The sequence below is a fragment of the Ovis canadensis genome, chromosome 2, assembly GCF_042477335.2.
Source record: "Ovis canadensis isolate MfBH-ARS-UI-01 breed Bighorn chromosome 2, ARS-UI_OviCan_v2, whole genome shotgun sequence".
In the NCBI taxonomy this organism is placed as follows: Eukaryota; Metazoa; Chordata; class Mammalia; order Artiodactyla; family Bovidae; genus Ovis; species Ovis canadensis.
The window spans coordinates 157,136,657-157,158,164 of record NC_091246.1 but is presented as its reverse complement, the minus strand read 5'-3'; the positions used below and the strand labels follow the sequence as shown (position 1 = coordinate 157,158,164).

Sequence of the window (21,508 nt, the reverse complement as noted above, 5' to 3'; positions counted from 1 at the left end):
AAGAGGGTTTCAACTCTGAGCTGCTGCACCAGGCCAGCCTGCCAGCCGCGGAGGTCTTCCAGGGAGGCTGAAGGCAATCACAGCCTCTCTTTAGGAGAGGACATTCAGGAAGGAACTTCCTGGGGCAGAAGCATCCCAGCTCTCTGGCCCACAGACAGCCCTGGTGCTTTCCTACCTGGCTCCTCCAGGCAAAACCGCGCAAGGGGGTCGGGGGAGTAGTTTTTATTCTCACTCATCTGAGGTTTGCCTGCTGCCTTAGGTTTCTCACATGCACTTCCTCCAAATAGGAAACAATCTGCTTGATTCTCATCCGGGAGCACAGGGAGGAGGGGGGCGCCTTTATGTCCTCTCCTATCTTCGTCAAGCCATATGCAACTGGCAGCCACCACGCTTCTCTCTGTGGGAAGAGGATAATCAGAGCCGGATTCCGAATGAAAGGGGAAACATGCAGAGTTGCCTGCCTCTCGTCCAACAACAGTGGAATCCTTGTGGCCCAGGCCAGGCCAGAGCTCTTCTGAAGTCAGTATACTTGAGGGGCGGGGTTGGGCTCACAGATTTAGAGCTAGAGGACCTGGGTTCAAGTCTCACTTGTGGGAGCCTCTGTTCCCTCAGGGTAAAAGGAGGACAATGTTACCATTCTCTCAGAGGTGTTGCAACTGAGGATTATCCATCCTCTAGTTGGGTACAGAAAGGTTTGTAAACTCTGCCATGGCACATGTGTATTAATCATTGATCCGAAGGCTTAGATATGCACTCTAATTTATTTCAAGAACAGAAAACGGTGCTGCTGGATGACAGAGGAGATATTGTCAGTTTGATAGAAACTATTAATGAATAGGGCTTCCCAGGTGTGCTAGTGGTAAAGAACCTGCTTTTCAATGCAGGAGACATAAAAGACACGGGTTTGAAGGGCATGAACCCGCTCTAGTATTCTTGCTTGGAGAATCCCATGGAGAGAGGAGCCTGGTGGGTTACGGTCCATAGCGTTGCAGAGTCAGACACACCTGAAGAGACTTAACACAGCAGACATTAATGATTCAGTAGGACTGAGATTATGTTTTCTATCTCCCTATCACATTAAGTTTTCCACCACAGAAAAGGGGTAGGGAATTAAAACTATTTCATTATTCTGGTAGCTACTGGGAATAAAAGATTGAATATATGCTAAAAGATGATATGGAACAAAAATGCTTACCTAATTTCATGCAAAGAATGGCTAAAGAAAATAGAGAAACATATTTGATTATGCTGCACCTTGAACCACAGAGGTATAGAGCTTACAGAGATATGCTTCCATAAAGAAAAAATTTTTAAGAAAAAAATAATAGGAAAAATACAGGCAAAATACGGGCAAAATATGATGATTAAACCTAAGGGCAAAGAGTGCATATACATGGAGGTGATAAAGTTGTAAAGATGAGACAACCAATAAGACTCTGAGCTTCCAGGAGGCCAAAGCAAAAAGGGAATATGATGTTACCAAATTTATATCCTATATGAGGAACCCCCTACTGCTACCAATGCCTTATCCTTTTTTATCATAAGACTTATAAGCATAGATATTTATCTTCAGGAAGAGAATACTTAGGGAGTTTCATTATGGTCTTCTTTGTGTATTTGATGGGCTGCCAAGTACAAAAAGGAAAGATTGCTTTGGGTAATTCCAGACCACAAAACTAGAATCAATGAGAGTAAGTTAAGGAGAACAGATTTTAGTTAAAAATAAAGAACTTTCTAACAATTAGAGTTGTCCATAAATGGAATGAACTGTCTGGCAAAGAAGTGAGCTCCCTGTTACTGGAAGTGATCAAACAGAGGCTGGCTAACCATCTGTTAAGGATAAAAAGGATTTGTGCATAACGAGAGAATTATGCAACAACATAATACAAGATTCTTCATGACAGTTTTATTTATAATCATAGGAAAGAAAATAGGATCAACCTACATGCCCAACAATAGGGGATTAGTTAGATTATTTAAGGTACTCTCACACCATTTATTTTTTACAGATTTTACATAGCAATAAAATAATGATATTAAAAATGCTTATAATCTATTACTAAGTTAAAAACAGTCTACACAAAATAGCATATATCTTGTGATACCATTTTGTAAAGAAAATTTCTGTATAGAAAAATAACTCTAAAGAGTGCATACAAGAAAACATTAATAGTAATTACTATGAGTGTTTGAATTATGGGTGAGTTTCCTTTCCTGGGCTTCTCACAGTTTTCCAAGTTTTCTACTTCAAGCATTTACCACTTATGTTATTAGGGGGGGAAAGTAAAACAAAAAGAACTTCCAAAGAGTCTCTTATTAACTAGTAGTTTGAAATATATAATGGCTATAATTTTTTAAACCTAATATTTTATAATTTTAATTTTAAACAGGTTAATTTTTTTCTCTTATAAAATAACTCATCTTTTAAAAAGATTTCTATCAAATATAAACACCTCCCTACCAAAAAAAACTGACTTAAATTATGAGGTTTTGGCATAAATGCAGTTCTGATTGCTATGGTCATTTTCATCTGAAGTCTCTTTTGGAAATATGTGGGATATAAATTTAAAAGTTTGTACGTTAAAGTAGAAAGAGCTTAAGAATTGGAGTCAGATAGCCCAGGGACTCAAATTTTGGCTCTGTTGCATACCAACTCAGTTTATTTGATTTCAATTTGGGATAATAATAATAGGTAAGATTTGTAGAAGATTCCCTATGGGTCAGGCACTGTCTAAGTGCTTTATGTGCAATGGAATCTTCAAAACAATCCTCTGAGGTGAATTCTATTCTTATTTTTCGGATGATAAAGCGCGGAAAATTTCAATATCTTGCCAAGGCAGAGAGCTAGGAAGTATGGAGTGAAATTTCAATGTCAGGCAGTTCAACCTTAGAATCCAGGGTGTTAACCATTATGCTACACTGCCTTACACAACTGTGAAAGGACTGAGTAAATCAGCAGGTGTAAAGTACCTAGCAGAAAATTGGGCAGTGAGTGTATTAAGTCTCTCTCTAAACTTCTCCGTAGCTCTTTGCTCCAGAAAGACTTTTAATTATCTTCCCCAAGACTGCATTCAATCAACACATTGAGGGAAGTGTGGCTCTGTGGTAGGTAGTCTTATGGGTGCATTATCAACTGCACTCACGTCAAACTTAGGGAGGTCAGAAATCATATCCCACAGGACTCTATTCTGGGACTGATTCTTTAATATTTCATCAATGATTTACATGGATAGAACAGAAACTAAGCTCCTAGAGCTGACAGATGATACATGCTGTTAGCAGATGACACCCATCGTCAGTTAGGAAGGCGGGCATCCAGGACAGGATTAGAATTCCAAATGGCCTGGCAAGATGGAGAAGAGGTGGAGGCAGAGAGGATGAACTTCATTAGCAACTAGCACAGAGTAATATGTTTATTAAGAGGGAAAACATTACATACTCGCATAACAAGGGCACGACTTAACAACGAATGATTGTTGCTGGAAAGAGTTAACGGTTAAAGTTGCTCATAAGCTGCTGGAAGTGAGACAGAAAGTTGAGTATGATTCTGGAAATGTATGAAAAAATAGGACTAGGTGGGGGTAAATAATTTTTCCTATTACATGCCATATTTTAAAAACTCTTTTCAAGTGCTGTTTTTTCCCCCTTTTTCTTCAACAGTGTTCTGCACATCTTGGAAAAGGTATATGGAAAGCAGCAGAAATCCTTACAATTGCTAAATAAAACCTGAGGGGATAGGAACCGAGAACTTTCCAATGAGGAAGACAATTCATGGAAGAATTCCTGATGGAGCCGCCTCTGTGTGTCAGTCTGTGCTGGGTGCTGAGAGACAAAGAGAATCAGATCTGGTTTCTGGCCTTGAGAAACTCAGAGACAAGAGGATAATCACTGTAAAGTTTATGAAGACTCTTATTTAGTACTCTGGTATTTGTATGATTCCCGGCTAACTCCTACACCTTTCCTGTATCTCCCCTTTCTTCCCTTCTTTTCTCGTTTCCTTTTCTTTATTCTTTCCCTTTGCTAGACTTTAGGTCTGTTATTGGAGCCCACCAGCATGCCAGGAGTAGCTGGGAGTATTCAATGGAGCTCCATCTGAGACTCTGCCAGAACACAAAGCCTCTCTCTTCTTACATTTCAAGGTATTTCTATAAATTTATCTTTCACTCTACATGTACTCCAATAAAATTGCAAGCAATAACGCAAGGCTGGGAGAGAGAAAAATAGGTTCCCAGATGGCAAATAGATCAGTTTGGCTAGAGAAAACGCTAGAGTAGACATATTATGAATTTTATAATATTAAGGAATTTGAACTTTCTCTTGTTGATGACAGAAAGTCAATCAAAGTTTGTGAGAAAGGGAGTGGCAAGATCAATTTAGGGTTTTGGGAAGAGTAATCTTATTGTGGTAGACAGGATGGGTTGTTAGGAGACATTCTGGAGGCAAGCGTCTCATCAAAAGATGGTTATTATGCTATAAAAAATAAGGACCAGGCAGTTAGGCAATCTAAAGAGTTAGAAGAGAAAGAGACATATAGACATGAGAGACACTGTAAAGGAACAATCAATATGATTTGGTGCCTAAATAAGTACAAGCATCAAAGGAGCAAGGAATTGAAAACAACCCATAGGTGGTGGACAAGGGGGTCTGGGAAATGAAAATATCATTAACCAACATGGGGCAGTGGAAGCTGAAGGTGGCCTGTGGTAAGGGAATCAATGCTAGACAGCTTGTCTTTGTGCTGATGGAACATATAAACAAAAGTCATATATCCAGCAGGGAGCTAGGAATAGATTTCCTAGGTGATCATCCTCACAGAGGTAATAGGGTGTTTTAGACACCTCCACCTGAATATCCCACTGACACATCACATTCTACATGCCTAAAACTGAGCTCAACTGACATTCACAAGCACAAAGCTTAATTTACATTTCTCTTCAATGTCAGGCATGCTTTTAAACACCCAGGCTACTTAAACTCAGTCATTTCTGGTGCTTTAATCTCCCACCCTTTCTGCTCCCATGATCAACTAGTCACTCAATTGCTTCTGAGAGATCAATGTGTTGTACATCAATTCCTATTGCCATAATCAAAGCTTGCGTGATTTATTCCCTTAACTATCACACAGTTTTATAATAGGTTTTCTTGCCACATAGGTCTGTATTTTTCCACTGTTTACAGATTGAAATTCAAAGTCTTCCAGGAATGAACATACCTGTCCAACCTGATCCTTGAGAATATCTATACATACCCAAGGTGAAAGCTCCACCTCCTTGCCTTTCTTTAATGATGCCAGGCATCTCTATGCCTGGGGTGCCTCTACTGATGCTGTTCCATTATTTTGGAATAACTTTTTCCACTCAAGGATAGTATCTTTCACAGTTCTGAGTCACATGCCAGCCCCATTGTGAGGGCTTCCTGACCACCCATTGCTTGTCTCTCTTCACTCTCACTGCTTTTTGTGAAAGCAAGAGCCTGAACCAGGAGGTGGGAATAGACAGGGGAAGAAGCAAAGAATGCTATGAAAATCTAAGCAAAGCATTGTGGGAAAGGGGACACAGAGAAGGGAGAAGCTCAAGATAAAATGACAGGCTTGGTCAGCCTTGGCTGACTGGGGAGAATTATAGTGAGGAAAAAAAAAAAAAGATTACTTGGGCTTTGAGTTTGTTCTAGAGCTGAGATACCAGGAATGAATCCTAACTGAGCTGATAATTTAGAAGTCTTACAGAAATAAAAAGGGTGGTTGGGCTAGAGAAAAACATTTGGGGTTTATATGCAAAGAGATAGTACTAGATGCATGGAGAATCAAGGAATGGAAAAGATCTCCAGAGAAAAGTCTGTCAGATAGAAGGTTGAAGACAGAGCTACAAACATATTACCAATTTCTAAAATGAGAGGAAGATATTCAACTAGCAAAAGAGCCAGACAAGCCTGGCTACTGAGAAAATATTACATATTTTACTTTTCCTAAAAGGCAAGCTTTTTGTTTGTTTGTTTGTTTTTAACCTTTTATGGGAAACTTTTTTTTTTTTTTTTGACCATGCTGCATGGCTTGTGGGGTCTTAGTTTCCCAGCCAGGGATTGAACCCAGGCCACAGCAGTGAAAGCACCAAATCCCATAGGAAACTTTTAATTTCTGAGATGTTGTGCTTCTGATTTATGGAAGATGCTGGTTCTCTGCTCAAATTGGATCCCTTTTAATTGCAAATCTTGATACTCAGTGGTATGAAAATTAGTATTCCAATATTACATGAGGATATCCAAATAAAACCAACCACCACCAAATATTAGGCTGTAGAATTTAAAGTGAAGTGGGAGAGTAGGGGCTGCTTTTCACATAATCTGATAACATATTGGGGGTAAGGTGGAGGTCTAGAATAAGATGTGTTAAAATGGATTCGATTTGTCCAAATCACAGGTTTTGAAAGAACTTCTGTTTAGCACAGGGGATCTTTGTTGTTTTTGAAGAATTTCTTGAAATAAAAATATTATAAAAATACATGCTTGTTGTAAAAATAACTCAAGCAATCCATATAGAAGTAAATATGACAACACCCTAGGGGAAGTCCCTGGCTATCTAGTGGTTAGGACTCTGTGCTTTCACTGCTGAGGGCCCAGGTTCGATCCCTGGTTGGGGAACTAAAATCCCATAAGCTCCAAGGCATGGCCCCCAGAAGGGAAAAGTCCATCACAATAAACAGTGTGGCATATACCCTTCTAGGCTTTTCAGAATACACACACAATCATATATGCATGTCACTTTTCTATATGTAACATGTCCCACCCCCACCATCTAATTTCCCCTAAAAATAACACGATATAGCAATGAACAGGTGGCGCTAGTGGTAAAAAAAACACCTGCCTGCCAATGCAGGAAACCTAAGAGATGGGGGCTTCATCCCCGGGTGCGGACGATCCCCTGGAGGAGGGCATGGCAACCCACTCCAGTATTCTTGCCTGAAGAAGCCCATGGACAGAGGAGCCTGGCAGCCACAGTCCATAGAGTCTCAAAGAGTTGGGCGGGACTGACGTGACTTAGCACACACGCATAGCAATGAACAATTACATTAATAAACATTTTATTTGTATAGCACATCCACACACATTATATTTCACATGCATTATCTCCCGGATCTTCACTCCGATGTTCGGAAGTAGGCAGGGTGGGATTACTGGTGTCATTTTATAGACAATATCATTTGTTTAAAATTTCAAAGCTACTGTGCTGAAGAATTTACGGGTGGACTTGGGTTCTCCATACCAAACAACATGTTTATTTCCTACATCATGTGGTTTCCCACAGCGAGTTTTGCATATCCAGGTCTTCTCAGCCTCAGCCAAAGTGTCCTACAGAGTTTATCAGCTTACAGCTTGAATTAAGATAATTCTGAACATCACAGCTGCCTAGTAGTTTTCTTGAGATGGGAAAAATGTGGCCTTGTTAGCTTGATCTGCCAAGTATTTGGATTACAGGTTGAAAGTGATGACAATGGAGGGTACAATGAAAATTCTACAGAACCCCACACTGATGTCCTTATACGTAACACTGATATCTTTGTATGTAATCCAGCTAATAAATTATGCTGAAAATGGGCACATCTACTATTGAACAATGTGCTATTAAAAAAAAAAACAACAGACCCCATACAGAGTCACTTAGGATAAGCCCCATATCACCATGCTGCTGCTGCTGCTAAGTCACTTCAGTCGTGTCCGACTCTGTGCGACCCCATAGACAGCAGCCCACCAGGCTCCCCCGTCCCTGGGATTCTCCAGGCAAGAACACTGGAGTGGGTTGCCATTTCCTTCTCCAATGCATCAAAGTGAAAAGTCAAAGTCAAGTCGCTCAGTTGTGTCTGACTCTTCATGACCCTTGGGCTGCAGCCTACCAGGCTCCTCCGTCCATGGGATTTTCCAGGCAAGAGTACTGGAGTGGGGTGCCATTGCCATATCACCATACTGAGATTTAATTACCATTTCTGCTCTCTTAGAAATGGAATCTTAAACCAGTCAGTCAGGAATCTCCTGATCATCACTAGTTAAGTAATCTGATAGATCCCCACCATGCCCTAAAGAAAATAATCTTGTAACAACCAATTCATTCTTTTGCTTAACCAAAAAGGGCTGCTCCTTTCTGCATATAGTAACAGTCTTTTTGGTATAGTTCCTTGGAGCTCCTTTCTATCTGCTCAATTGAATGTTGCCAGATCCAAACCCATTTTTTCTCTAATGAACTCTTAAAATTTTTAATACATTTCAGTTTATCTTTTAACAGTTCTAATGAAGAGAAATTTGAGAGGAGAGATACAAGATGTAGTGTAATGGAAAAAGCACTACTATATTTCATTTCTGAGAAACATATTTTTCCCCACATTTTAATACCTGAAAATAGGCATTCATCTTACAAACCCACAGATCTTTGATTTGGTAAAGAGCAGTAAGTGGAGACTTGTTAAAACAACGAAACTCTTGTCGAGACTGCATTTGCCCATCTTGGGCAGTGTTGTGGACATGAGGCGATGTATATCATGCTCAATACAGACTATACAGGATGCTCTGAATGATAACTACCATTTATTGAGGGTTTACCCTATTCCAGTTACTGTTCTTTGCACACTGAGAGGATTTTCTCATTTAACCCTCACAGTGAACCTCTAAGAAAAGTCCTATAAATATCTCAGTTTTATAGATAAGCAAAGTGAGATTTTAAAAGTTCAGATGAATATGGCTATAGGTTAAAAACTGGTAGTAGCAAGGCTGGGGGTTGAACAAGGTATGAGGCCAGGGACTCCCAAGTACTATTGACCTACTTGTGACCTATGACTTCACTTCATCATCCTTTTATTTGCCTTCATCCTTTCCCATTCCTCTGCAGGTTTACTAGCTGATTTTGATTTGTGATAAACTCAGATGCCTTCAGGATTATAAACATAGAGCTGGTGAGGGATGGCAGACATTAGAGATGGTGAACAATATGATTCTCAGCCAGGACACCACACACAGACACACACACACACACCCCCATACACACATACCACACCACACACCACATACCAGACTGACCTTTGGATGACCTTTGCACAGCAGTAAAAAAATTAAACAACACATCAAATTTATCAAGTCCCCAAGGAAAACAATAGCAACAACAAACTTGGACTGGCTCTTTTAAAAATAAAACAAGTTAAAGTTGTTAGAAATGCTTGAAATCTCAAAAAAGAAATGTACTGACTTCAGCTACCAGTTCAGGAACTTTTGCTAAGTTTCAAAGTGTTAATAATAATATATATTTCAAGTGGATTAGAATGAAACCTGAGAAAAACTTCAGTAAAGCTAAGAGACACAAAAAAGAGAAGCTAGCTCATAATAAATCTACAACATCCCAGAGAGGAGGTCTTCAAAATGGCATTTTAATTAATGCCTCCTACCAAACACAAGGTATTTTCTTTTCTCTCTTTCATCTTTCTCATGCATCAATTTTGTAGATAGAGGGCCCCATTTTACAGATTATACAATTACGGCTCTAGGAAGGGAAAAACTTGTCCAACGGCTTCCAAGCCTCCGCTTTTCTAGTACACTCTACTGGGGCAGAGGCAAAGATACTGTAAGCAGACAGGGTAGAGGGTCCTCAGAGAAAGAGAACCAGGCAGTTTTCTTGATATTAGAGAAGCCAGTTTTGGCCTAAGCCACTCTGTGATGTAGATAGCACATTAAAAAGCAGAGATATCATGTTGACAACAAATGTCCATCTAGTCAAAATTATGATTTTTTTCAGTAGTCATGTAGAGATGTGAGAGTTGACCATGAAGTAGGCTGAGTGCTGAAGAAATGATGCTTTCAAACTGTGGTGTTGGAAAAGACTCTTGAGAGTCCCTTGGACTGCAAGGAGATCCAACCAGTCAATCCTAAAAGAAATCAACCCTGAATATTCATTGGAAGGACTGATGCTGAAGCTGAAGCTTCAATACTTTGGCCACCTGATGCGAAAAGCCAACTTATTGAAAAAGACTCTGATGCTGGGAAAGGCTGAAGAAGGAGGGAAAGGGGACGACAGAAGACAGGATGGTTGAATGGCATCACTGACTCAATGGACGTGAGTTTGAACAAGCTTCGGGAGATAGTGAAGGATAGGAAAGCCTGGCGTGCTTCAGTCCATGGGGTTGCAAAGAGTTGGACAAGCCTGAGCAACTGAACACCAACAACAAAAAGAGTCCCAATTCCTCCTCAAGGGATATATATCACAATCTGATACATATTTTTGAGTTCTGCAGGAACAAAGGCTCCCACCCAGGTGGAGGACTGTAACTACATGCTGAGACCACAGACTGGTCAGAACCTACGATATGATGATGGTGACATTTTCTGACCCTTGAGACTTCAGTCAATTAAAGCCTGCACTCTGTCAATCTTTTCCCCAATTCTATGCTGAATTCTCCTCTGCTCAAGACCCTTTACCAGTATGCATACACTGCCCAAGCCCCCTTCATGGATATGCATGTACCTTTAGCCTAAAACTTCTCCAATTTTGCAATACAGGTAGACTGCAATTTTGCTGCTCTGGGAAAGGGCCCTAGTGATCACCTTACTTGCTGCAAGTAATAAATCCTTCCTTCTCCTGATCTTTGGCTGGATACCCAGCAAGAGGCAAACTCTGTTTTTGGGTAACAGGATCATGAAGCCAATGATGACCCTCAGTTGTTCTTTTCAAAGCCTCAAATCTGACTGTATTCATGGTTTGTGATCTCTTTCTTAAAGAGAGCCCTCCAAACTGTACAAACATTGGGCTCCCCCAAGCCCTGGATCCACACCTGTATGGGAATCAAAAGTCTGTGATAACAGCTGACTTGAGTAAGTCAACCTTTGACTCCAGTTCTCTCTGGAGAGAAGAGAATGCCTCGATGCCAGGATCTCCAGCCAGATCCAGGACAGCGGGACTATAGACATCCTGCATTTCTCCTGGAGGCCTTCTCTGTTAGTGTAGTGATTAACTCTCCTGTGCTGGCTCACCACACAGAGATGCTTGGAGGGCAAGGTTGACTATATTTTACAGCTTTGGTTTTTCTATTAATTGTGAAGTTGGCCCTAGCCTACAGGAAATAAGATGCCAAAAGAAAGGGGAGTGGATCCCTTCCAGACCTCTACAAGACTCAGATTATACCAAACCAAGAGCAAAAACCCTTTTTAGCATTTGAAAGGGAAGGCAATTGTATTACTAAGCCTCACTCAACCGCCTCCAGACTTTTCTCAGCCAGAGAACAAAGGGAAAAAAGCAAACACCACTTCACACCCTTATTCACTGGAGGTTAAAAGAGACCTCCCACTAGACAAAAGTCCTTCTAAAGGTCAGCTTGGGAGTGTATTGAAGAGGAGGGCACTGGCCAGGGAACAAAATGTTTACCATCACTCTGAGGCGGGCTGTTTCTGTTTTCCTTTCAGCACGTGCATGGGGTACATCTGTCAGAATTGGACATTTTCATCCTGATTTGCTTGCTGGTGGCCAAATTATACTTCCTTGGACCTCAGTCTTTTTCAGATTCTTGATTCCCATTGAACTAAGAAAGAAGGGGCACCCTGAGCCAGGACAGCGCCCTGGGGATGATTATTCATTCATATTCATCAAGTCAACAGCTCTCATTGATGTGTACAATGTGTCAAACACTGTGAGAGGTGCTGGAAGGATGTAACAATGCAAAAGCTGAAGCAGTGCCTGAACACTTCAATCCAATGGGGACAGACTGCTGTTAAATAACCAAACACACAGACTCCGTTGTTAAATACAACTAGTCATGTCCGACTCTTTGCGACCCCGTGGACTGTAGCCCACCAGGCTCCTCTATCTATGGAATTCTCCAGGCAAGAATACTGGAGTGGGTTGCCATTCCCTTCTCCTGGGGATCTTCCTGACTCAGGATTGAACCCTGGTCTCCTGCATTGCAGGCAGATTCTTTACCATCTGGGCCACAGGAACATGATAAAGGTTTGAAGGAGCACAGTGTACAAAGAGAGCTTAGCATGAGGGTGGCTGACATCACATGGGTTGTAAGAGAGGGGAATTCTTTGAGGAAGTGAAGGAGTTCTCTATGCACTAGGGAGGTGGACTTCCCATGTGGTTCTAATGGTAAAGAACCTGCCCGCCAATGCAGGAGATGTAAGAGAGGCAGGTTTGAGTCCTGGGTTGGAAAGATGCCCTGGTGTGGGGCATGGCAACCCACGCCAATGTTCTTGCTTGGAGAATCCATGGACAGAGAAGCCTTGCAGCCAATGGCCTATAGGGTTGCAGACGGACACAGCTGACTAGCAGGCACTAAGTCACTTAGTCTCCTGCATTGCAGGCAGATTCTTTACTAGCTGAGCCACAGAGGAAGCCCTAGCAGGCACACAGAAAAGCTGAAATCATGCTGTTACAGGGGAGCAGCAGGCAAAAACTCCCAGGGACTTCATTGCCTGGCACAGGAATTAGAAGAATACTAATGTGGTTGGAGCCCAGTGGGCAAGCCAGATTGGGGCTTGGAACTAGGCAGGAGGGGGACTATGGTAGGGCTTTGAATTCTGTAGGCTTTTGCCTTCTATCTGCAAAGCAATGGGAAGCTAGTTAAGAATTTAATGAGGGAACATGACTTATGTGGTTTGCAGTATAGATAAAGAGTTTTAGGGGCCACGAGATTGATATAGGAAGATTAGATATTCAGTTCAGTTCAGTTCAGTCAGTAGGGTCTGACTGTTTGCAACCCCACGGACTGCAGCACCCCAGGCTTCCCTGTCCATTGCCAACACCCAGAGCTTACTCATACTCATGTATAAAGTCTGTCATTGTTTCCACTGTTTCCCCATCTATTTGCCATGAAGTGATGGGACCAGGTGCCATGATCTTAGTTTTCTGAATGCTGAGCTTTAAGCCAACTTTTTCACTCTCCTCTTTCACTTTCATCAAGAGGCTTTTTAATTCCTCTTCACTTTCTGCCATAAGGGTGGTGTCATCTGCATATCTGAGGTTATTGATATTTCTGCCAGCAATCTTGATTCCAGCTTGTGCTTCTTTCAGCCCAGCGTTTCTCATAATGTACTCTGCATAGAAGTTAAATAAGCAGGGTGACAATATACAGTCTTTCTTGATTTGGAACTGGTCTGTTGTTCCATGTCCAGTTCTAACTTTTGCTTCTTGACCTGCATACAGATTTCTCAGGAGGCAGGTAAAGTGGTCTGGTATTCCCATCGCTTGAAGAATTTTCCACAGTTTGTTGTGGTTTACACAGTCAAAGGCTTTGGCATAGTCAATAAAGCAGAAGTAGATGTTTTTTTCTGCTCTTCTCTTGCTTTTTCAATGATCCAACAGATGTTGGCAATTTGATCTCTGGTTCCTCTGCCTTTTCTAAATCCAGCTTGAACATCTGGAAGTTCATGGTTCATGGATTGTTGAAGCCTAGCTTGGAGAATTTTGAGCATTACTTTACTTTCATGTGAGATGAGTGCAATTGTGCGGTAGTTTGAGCATTCTTTGCCATTGCCTTTCTTTGGGATTGGAATGAAAACTGACCTTTTCCAGTCCTGTGGCCACTGCTGAGTTTTCCAAATTTGCTGGCATATTGAGTGCAGCATTATCACAGGATCATCTTTTAGGATTGAAATAGCTCAATTGGAATTTCCAGAGAAGGCGATGGCATCCCACTCCAGTACTCTTGCCTGGACAGAGGAGCCTGGTACGCCGCAGTCCATGGGGGTGCAAAGAGTCGGACACAACTGAGCGACTTCACTTTCACTTTTCACTTTCCTGCATTGGAAAAGGAAATGGCAACCCACTCCAGTGTTCTTGCCTGGAGAATCCCAGGGACGAGGGAGCCTGGTGGGCTGCCGTCTCTGGGGTCACACAGAGTCGGACACGACTGAAGTGACTTAGCAGCAGCAGCAACTGGAATTTCATCACCTCTAGATATTAAGCTTTGTCAAAAGCCAAGATGATAAGTTCTCAAATTTTAATGAATTCTCTGAATTTTGACAAAAAGTAGATTCTGATTCAGGTTGCTTAGGGTAGGGTCTGAGATCTGCATTTACAACACAGTTGCCCATGCTTCTGGTCCATACAATACTTAAGTAACAGAGTTTTAGATCAAGGTGTCTGCAATGGAAATAAAGAAAAGCAGACAAATTTGAGAGCTTTCCTTGTGGAAGTCTAGAAGGGCTCTGACTTGAACAACTTGGTGCAAGAGGTTGACATTCACTTAGACGTGATGCACCAGAAGAAAGAGCAACTTTGGGTGGGAGATGAAAAGCTCAGTTTTGGATATACTGAGTTTGATATGTCTGAGGAATATCTAATTAGGCTAGAGTACATATGGATATGAAACTCTGGAATGAGGTGGAAGCTGGAGATACAAATTTAGGAGTTATCAATATGTAAGTAGGAATTGAAGCTACGAAAATGGATACTGTCAGCATAGGGAGATGTTCACAAACTCATATTTGGCCTGCTGGCCACCTATTGGTCTTGTTGGGAAGAGAAAAGTTTCAAGACAAAGCAAGTATTTAACATCTGAGTGGTCAGGAGAAGCTGGCCAAAAAAAAAAAAAATCTGTGAAGAGGAGGCTGAAAGGATGGAAGAAAAACCAAATTGCTATCTAACAGTCATTGCCTCTCCTTCTTGCTGACAGAACAAGTTTCAGACATGAAGATGGTTTGAAATCCACGAAAGTAAACCCTTCCTGTAAGCCGCAGTGGCTGATTCATGGCTGATTTAAATTAGACACAATAATCTCATTCTGTTTTGCCTGAAGATTTGAGCTCTGATCAATGAGACAAAAAAGGAAGTAGGTTGGGGTGAATGGGGATTCAAGGAAGGCATTTTTCTTTCCCAGAAAAAGGGTAAGAAAAGAAAAGAGCTTCATAGTGCCATTGCTACCTCCCTTTTCCTGCTCTAAACTCAGTTGTGATGTCAGAGCAATGTCAGCTATCCTAGGGCTGAGAGGAGATAGCATAAGGGTGAAAGTTCAGCAGCTAAGGATGGTGAAATTGAAGGGTATTCAGGTTGCTGATGATACAGCTGCTCTGGAACCAGCTCCCTCTAATTTCTTTGTTAAGTGACATGATAAACACCCCAGATTGCTTAAGCCATTGTTATTGGGTTCTGCCACTTGCATTTTCAAGTGTTATTTAAGGTATATTGTAGAGGGTAGTTCTGGAACTAGATAGACATATTGCAGGTAGATACAGTGCTTAACTCTGGACATTCTGTATATTTCTTCATCTGCAAAATGGAGATAATACTAGTATCTATTCAAAGAACTATCATATACTCTTGGTGGAAGTGTAAATTAGTAAAACTACTTTATAAAGTATAATAATTTAGCAGGGTTTAGTATAATAAAACTGAAAATACATGAAACTTAAGGTACAGCAATTTCACTTCTAGGTAAATCCTACAGAGATTCTTGCACAATGCACTGTGAGATGTCTGTAAGATTATTCAGTGAAGCACTTCGTATAATAGGAATTAACAACAGCCTAGATATCCATCAGGGCTTCCTAGGCGGCTCAGTGGTAAAGAATCTGCCTGCCAAGCGGGAGACACTGGAGATGCAAGTTCGATCCCGGGTCCAGAAGATCCCCTGGAGGAGGAGATAACAATCCATTTAAGCATTCTTGCCTGAAAAATAGAGGAGCCTGGCATACCACAGTCCATGAGGTTGCAGAGTCCGACACGACTGAGCGACTAGACACCCATGCAGATATCCATCAGGAAAAATTTATACATGAAGTATAGTATATCATCATGATAGTATACAGTGGAGCAGTTTAAACAGATGGACTAGCTCTATGTGCATATACATCAAAAGGGATGGAGCTCAGAAACTTAATGCTGTGTAAAAAAAGCAAATTGCAGAGTGAGATGTGCAGTATGCTCCATTTATATGCATTTTAAAAGCAGACACTACGCTACATATTTTTGTGAATCTGGAAGTCTATGGCAAATAGATTGGAAGGACACACATCAGATACACTCAGGGATGAGGGACAAAAGAGATAAGAAAAAAAGAGGGGTCATGTCTAGACAGATGATTATATCATGCCAGTAACGGAAGAATGACTGATTGAATCAATTCAATTCTGGGCATCTGCAGCTCAACCTTAGAAACAAATTGAAACAAAATAAAATAGTATCAGTCTTCTAGGATTAAATAACACAGTGTATAGCACATAGTAAGAATTTAACAAACGGTGGCCATCCTTATCACTATGATGCTCATCTGCTTTGCTCTGCCTTTTTTGTTTTCCATAGGTTCTTTCTAGTAATTTTAGAAAGACGGTGAGTTTGGTAGGGTACTTCTTTCTGTACCTACATTTCTGTTCTCACTAATTGGTGTAAGGGCTGTAAAAGCAAAAGGCTTGGTTTGGGCCAGGCCCTCATGTGCACACAGGCTATTCTGCTGCTGCTGCTGCTGCTGCTAAGTCGCTTCAGTCGTGTCTGACTCTGTGCGACCCCATAGACAGCAGCCCACCAGGCTCCCCCATCTCTGGGATTCTCCAGGCAAGAACACTGGAGTGGGTTGTCATTTCCTTCTTCAAGGAATGAAAGTGAAAAGTGAAAGTGAAAAGTGAAAGTGAAGTCACTCAGTCGTGTCCAACTCTTCGCGACCCCATGGACTGCAGACTACTAGGCTCCTCTGTCCATGGGATTTTCCAGGCAAGAGTACTGGAGTGGGGTGCCATTGCCTTCTCTGCAGGCTATTCTAATGAGTTTTTAAAAAGTGCTACCAGGCATACCCAGTGGTAGCCCTAACCTGCCAATCCCCAAAATAGCCACAAATAAGAACACCTTACTAGTATAAGTCTTTGCATCTTGAATAAGTAGTTTACATTAATCAGGACTAGACTGAGTAAAAGGGAAAATTTTTTGGTGCTTATGAAAATTGGGAATTTCAAGAAAAAGAACAGGCTTCAACTTTCTCAACTAAATCGGGGAACTCTTACTGCCTTGCACCTACCTACTTCTGCTATTTCCACAGCTAAAAGTCTGTTCTTGCCGTGTCCACTTCCAGGTACCAATTTTGAGCCAGTTATGCAAGCAACTGAAAGAAGGTTTGACTCACCAAGTGGAAAATAGAATTTGCTGGAAGCAAATACTATAGTTCATAGAATTAAAGGAAATGCTCAGAGCCAGGGCTTGGGAAGAAAGAAAAGCAGGAAGCAACATAATCTTAGTAAGAAGTACATACTGTTTCTTTAGGTCGTGCCAGGGGTTTCCCAGGTGGCTCAGTGGTAAAGAATCTTTCCTGACAAACTGGAGTCACTGAGGAGACACGGGTTCAATCCCTGGGTTTGGAAGATCCCCTGGAGAAGAAAATGGCAACCAGCTCCAGTAATCTTGCCTGTAAAATCCCATGGACAGTGGCCCCTGGTGGGCTACAGTCCATGGGGTCACAAAATTGTTAGACAACACTTAGTGACTAAACCACCACAACAAATGGGAACAATCCAATCCACCAACCTATATTCCCACTGTCATTCTCCCTGAAGAGTCTGACTGGCTTAGTTTGGGTCATGTGGGGTGGGCCCTGTGATTGACAGCCCTAGTGAGACTCCACAGAATTGAGAAGTTGTAGTCCCCCGAAAGACAAGCAGCTTTCAAAACAAGGGTAGGAATGCTGGCCTAGCAAAAACGGTAGACATCTACTTCACAGCTAAAAGTGGTTTGCATCTTATTAGAGGGTTCCAAAGGTCACAGACAGAAAGATGTGATATTATAATGTCACTATCAGCTCACATCCGATGTTGGGAGCTTACTTCACAATTCTATCTTTTCCCTCTTCTGTATCTGTAAAATGAAGTTTATGACGCATTCCTTTCTTGTATCACCAGATGTAAATCTCCATAAATTAATAATAACTCAGAGCTGGAAATGGTCTCAGATCTCTTAAGGGAGTGATTCTCAACCTTGCCTTGGCTGAACAGTTTTTTAAAAGCACACACCCACAGATTCTGATTTAATCGGTCTGAGAGAGAGAGCTTGGGCATCAATATTTTTTTCTGAAACTTCCCCAGGAGATTCTAACATGCAGCCACGATTGAGAAGTCCTGGGAAAGGCTTTCAGGGGTAGTTTGCTCTCATGCACTCTCCTCCTGCTGAAAGTTCCTCTGTATCTCCAACAGGTGATCGTCAGCTTGTTTTAATGATTCTAGTGAGGAGAGCATTTTAGTTTGCTTCAACTGAAATAATAAAATACCATAGACTGAGTGGCTTAAACAACAGCAATTTATTTTCTCATAGCTGTGCAAGCTGGAAAGTCCAAGATCAAGGTTTCAGCAGGGACCAGCTCCTGGTGAGAGCTCTCTTTGCTGTGTCCTCACAGGGTGGAGCGGGAACAAGCTCTCTGGTATCTGTTCTTATAAGGACACTCATACTATGAGATGAGGGTTCTACCCTTATAAGCCCATATCACCTCAATTACCTCCATAAAGGCCATATTTGCAAAAACAGGTGGGGTTGTATTTGGGGGTTGAGGTTTCCGTACATGAATCTTTGGGGGATGTAAACATTCAGTCTATAGCAAGGAGATCACAGCTCATTGGGCTGTAGTGGGATTCAAATTATTAGAAAACTCTTTTTCATTAGGCCCCAATCTGTCTCTTTCCAAAGCCCTTCTTAGTCTTAGCTCTTCAGAAAGGCTTAAGGGAATTTTTTGTAGTTCTTATTTAGTTGTGAAGTCATGTCTGACTCTTTTGAAACCACATGTACTTGTAGCCTGCCAGGCTCCTCTGTCCATGGGATTTCCCAGGCAAGAATGCTGGAGTGAGTTGCCATTTCCTTCTCCAGTGGATCTTCCCTGACCCAGGGATCGAAGCGTCATCTCCTGCATGAGCAAGCGGATTCTTTACCGCTGAGCCCCCCAACACATCAGGGAAGCCCTAGGGAAATAGGAGGCCAGCTAATCCAATAAGCAACCATTTTGCTAGGCATTTTACATACATTCTATCTCTCAAGCCTCAGGAGGATACTGTGAGAAAGAAATTGTGCCTAATTTCCAGATCAAAAGACTGCTATCAGAGAGGATGGATAATCTACCTTAATTAATAAGGCTGATCAGTGGCAAAATGAGAATTCACACCCAGGTCTTTCTATCTCCTAAGCCCATGTTCCTTCTATGCTTGTGCTGCAGAGTCATCACATCTACAGAAAACCCTCAGATACGTGAGGATAAAGCTGCCCATAGGATTGAAAGGAAAGTTCTCCTGAGAACTTGCCTTGTCCATCCAAATACTGCTTCTGCTACTGTGGATGTCTTTGCTTTTCTTTCTCTCCTTTATTTCATACTTTATTATTTATGCCTCATCCTAGGTTTGATTTACTTCTCTCCTCCATGATCTTATTTTTCCTCATTGTTCTTTTTGGACTTCCTTTCATTTCACGGACTCTAGTATAGACCAGATATTAGCCACCTCATACGAAGAGTTGACTCATTGGAAAAGACTCTGATGCTGGGAGGGATTGGAGGCAGGAGGAGAAGGGGACGACAGAGGATGAGATGGCTGGATGGCATCACTGACTCGATGGACGTGAGTCTGAGTGAACTCGGGGAGATGGTGATGGACAGGGAGGCCTGGCGTGCTGTGATTCGTGGGGTCACAAAGAGTTGGACATGACTGAGTGACTGAACTGAAGAATCCTAGAAATATTCTGACTGACTTGGTGAAGGGGGGATGAAGGACGTACATTTCAAACAATTTCTCAGGCTGCCACTGGTTGGTAGATTTCATTTGAATGTACTGGAATATATTCACTTTTCAGCCTTTCTAACTAGCTGATCTGTAGGAAGGATTTCATATGCTTCTGTACTTTCTCCTCTACAGGGAAGATCAGCTTGTACTTCCAGTGCCTTCAATTACGACAGGTATAGACAGAAAAAAAAAGGGCTTCCCTGATGGCTCAGTGGTAAAGAATCTGCCTGCCAATGCAAGAGAGGCTGGTTCAATCTGTGGGTCGGGAAGGTGACCCCCCCCTCCCCTGCTCCCGGAGAAGGAAATGGCAATCCACTCCAGTATTCTTGCCTGGGAAATCCCATGGTCAGAGGAGCCTGGTGGGCTACAGTCCATTGGGTCACAAAAGAGTTGGATATGACTTAGCAACTAAACAACAACAAAAATAAAGAAAAAGCTTTGAGAAGATAGACTCTCAAGGTCATGAGAGCAGCAAACTGTCATTTGTGCAGAACACGATGTTCTTTCTCTGCCCATCAGCCGACCCCCTTTCTCTACAATAGCACTTCTCTTTTATTTTAGGGGAGCGCTTTTAGCCCACTCTGTGTGATCCTGGTGGTTCTGTCAATCATGTGGCCTCACATATTGCACTGTAGGAGTAAACACAGGAGTCAGAAGGGCAGGTCAGAATGTGTGCACCATGTCCCTCGTCACTGTGACTGGAATCTAAGTTGTTCAGCAAATGATCCACGAAGGACCAGTCAGAATTTTTTTTCAAAGTGGCCATAATGCTGGGAGAAAAGAGGTTTATTTCCTTGCTGTTGCTGGCTATTGGGATGACGCAGGTCTGGTGATGCTGGTTGCTGTCTTTGCTCTCACATGGAGGGAGCCTATTGGGGAACAAAGCTAACACAGAGGGGAACAGAACCCAAAGATGGAGAGGAAGAAAGAAGCCCCAGTGGCCTTGCATCTAGCTTGGCAGTAGCCTGTTTCTCTTAGATTGCCCATTCCCTTGAGTCAATAAGTACTGTTTGGATTCATCTTGTTTGAGTTTTTGCTTTTTGCAGCCAGACTTAAGCTATAAAATGTGCCCACCTTGTTCAACACTGCATCTCCAATGCTTAACAATCAATATGTGCTCACACAATACTCACCAAATGAATGAACAGAGAAAAGATCTCACTGTACAAATACTTTTCTGGGTCTCAACATTCACTAAAATACCACTCTTCCAGGTCACGTCACTTGGAACCTACTTCAGAATCTGTTTTGGTTTCTGGGCTGTAGCAGATCTGGGGATGAGAATCGTGATTAAGAAATCAAACTCTAAATTGGGCAGAACTGGGTTCAGATGACAGCTTTATAACTTGCTACAAAGTTTAGCCTCTGAGACATGGTTTTCTTCCCCATCCTAAAATAAAGGTAACACTGTTTATGAAGCAATTATCACTTGGATCTGCTCCATTCCTCCTCTTCACTCCTTCTTCATGCTGAACCTGATCTTTTGGCCCAAGGTGGGCTTTGTCCCAAACAGGGGCCAATGATAGCACCTTTATCCCAGCAGGATAAGATTAACTTGACTTGGAATTTAAATTGCAAGTGAAAACCCACAGAAGTGGAAGGTGGTTTAGAAAGACATCTGAAGACAGCGTCGTAGGCTGAGGAAAGCATCAAGAGCTGAAACTGAGCTGAATTCCCCAGAGCTGCTGTTCCTTCTCTCTTTCCTAGCTCTACATGCGCAGTTCTTCTGGTCCATGAGCCAGTCCAGAGGCCTTCCAATAAATCTTTTCTCTTCGTTTAAGTAGGATACAAACCAAGAGCCTAAGCC

At 42.0% G+C, this 21,508-nt stretch overlaps 2 long non-coding RNA genes across 3 annotated transcripts; one reads left to right on the top strand and one right to left on the bottom strand.

The window, feature by feature from the left end:
* Positions 1–264: 264 nt before the first annotated feature.
* Positions 265–10,400, top strand: LOC138433937 (uncharacterized). 2 transcript variants are annotated; one of them, XR_011254532.1, is made up of 3 exons: positions 265–519; positions 3,661–4,139; positions 9,770–10,400. It is a non-coding gene; the product is annotated as an uncharacterized lncRNA (long non-coding RNA). The 2 variants fall into 2 exon arrangements; XR_011254531.1 differs by lacking the exon at positions 265–519 and having other exon boundaries at positions 2,529–4,139.
* A 5,115-nt stretch (positions 10,401–15,515) lies between these two features.
* On the bottom strand, positions 15,516–21,044 carry LOC138433938 (uncharacterized). The gene is made up of 3 exons (XR_011254533.1): positions 20,835–21,044; positions 17,202–17,316; positions 15,516–15,593 (listed from the first exon to the last, which is right to left on the bottom strand). It is a non-coding gene; the product is annotated as an uncharacterized lncRNA (long non-coding RNA).
* Between the last annotated feature and the right edge of the window lie 464 nt (positions 21,045–21,508).